Below are 2,051 nucleotides of genomic sequence, written 5' to 3'. Positions count from 1 at the left end.
ACCAGCAATGCTGAACACCTTCTCGCTCGGAACACTAGTTGGTGGACAGAACAGGTGTTTGCAGGCAACAGTGGCCAGATCCAGCCACATCTGGCTGCGACTTGCCAGTAGGCCAAGGGGTCACATCCTCGATGGGATAGGTAGCCACCAAGGCCTGAGCACTACCTGCTTGATGGTGGGGTCTAGTGGCTCTGGACCCCACCATAGAAGCCATGCCCTTGGCCCACATTGGCAGTCCCTGTGGTGGAGGAGGAGACTGGCTAGTAGATGGCATGTTAGCATGGGACAGTGGATTCCCCTCTTCCACATCCCCCTGCCTCCACCATCCTGCCTCCCTGACTTTCTTCACCAGCACCTCTGTCCACTGATTCAGGGTTTGGCTGCTGCATATGCTTGGTTCACACATGGCAGCCAGCATGTGGACTGTACTGAACCGCAAGGGATCAAGCCATTTCCTGATGCCCTCCTTCAGCCGCCTCACCAGTGCCTGCACATCTGGTGACAGTGGCTTGCCCCATCCAGGAACGCTGATCCCCTGGAAGCTCTCCATTTGGCTCTGAAGTTCTCTCAGTACAGGGATCATCTGGTTAAGGAGGACATTGGCAGTGCTGAGGGCCTCGGTGGCCTCAAGGAAGGGCTTGAGGACCACCAAGATCTGGGAGATGGTATCTCATTCAGCTCTGTTCAAGGGGCCGCTGATCCCAATCTCCTTGAGCAAGGCTGTCTCATGGATGGCCTTTTGTTGCTCTACCAGCCTCTTGAGCATCAGCTATGTGAAGTTCCACCGAGTCTCCACATCCTGCATGATTTTGGGCTGCAGAATGTTCAGCTCTGTTTGTTTGTCCCACAGCATCTTTCCCCCCTTGATGCTCGGGTGGAAGTAGCCTGCCACCTTCCTGCATTTGGAAATGATCTTGCTGGTGCTGCTGGTGCCATCACCGGCAGCCCCTCAAAGACATCCCTGACAATGAGGTGCAACTTGTGTGCCACACAGCAGATACCAACGAAGTTGGCATCATAGAATGCCTTGACCATATTGGCCCCATTGTCGGTGACCATGAACCCGTGGGTGAGCTTGCCCTGCCCAGCGAACCACCCCTGCACCAAGCGGTTCATGGCCCCCATGATCTCTGTTGCTGTGTGGGACTCATCCATCACCTTGGCTTGAAGGAGAGGCCACTGATAGCCTGACTGGTTGCACCAGTGCCCTGTGAGGGAGTGGTAGGCATGATCGCGACCCTGGCTGCTCCTTATGTCTGAGATGAAGTGTAAGGCCACCTGTAGACCTGCCTTGCATAGCTCCTCCCTTAAGTCCTCCCTGTGTGCCGGAGGGCACCACCATCTTGCTGAAGGTGGTGCGTGCAGGCACTTGGTAGGATGGGGCCACGAGTGACATGAACCGCCTGAACCCTGGCCACTCAATTAAAGAGAAGGGCTGACTATCGACAGCAAGCATCTCCCCAATGCTCTGGGTGATCTTGTTCGCCCTTGCAATGCACCCTGCTTTCTGTCCACCTTTCCCCCAATGTTCCAGGGCAGGCTGCCTCTGCTTTGTGGAGGCGGGGGCTTTGGAGCGAGAGGGGAATTCCCTTTGGGCATGCTCCTGCTGGTGCCAGGCTGAGGAGGAGCAAGGGTAAGGGGGTGATGCCTGTGAAGATGCATCATTATCCCTGTTGTGCTCATGTGTTTTGTTCCCTTGTCCTAGCTGATTTTGGCTTGGCAGTGCAGGCAGATAACGTATGTGGGATCATCTGCCAGCTCAAAATGTTCCCAGACCACACAACCTGCTTGCTTCTGGGGTGCAGGTGCATGCATGGATGCTGCACAAACTCAGATGATTCCTAGGGCTCGATTTGGGGGAGATTCAGCCCAATTCGGTGGCTGAATCTCTGAATCAAATCAGGGGTCCAATTAAAAGGTCCAAATTGATTCAAAGCTCTCCAAATCTTTGGAAAAGATTCGGAAAGCTCTGATGATTCGGACAGTCCCGCGTGGCTGCAGCAGAGAGCTGCAGCCAGACTCAGAGCTTGTAAGTACTAGGGGTGGGGGAA

The sequence above is a fragment of the Crocodylus porosus genome, unplaced genomic scaffold, assembly GCF_001723895.1.
Source record: "Crocodylus porosus isolate Cpor-Errol unplaced genomic scaffold, CroPor_comp1, whole genome shotgun sequence".
Lineage (NCBI taxonomy): Eukaryota > Metazoa > Chordata > Crocodylia > Crocodylidae > Crocodylus > Crocodylus porosus.
Note: the sequence above shows the minus strand (reverse complement) of the source record.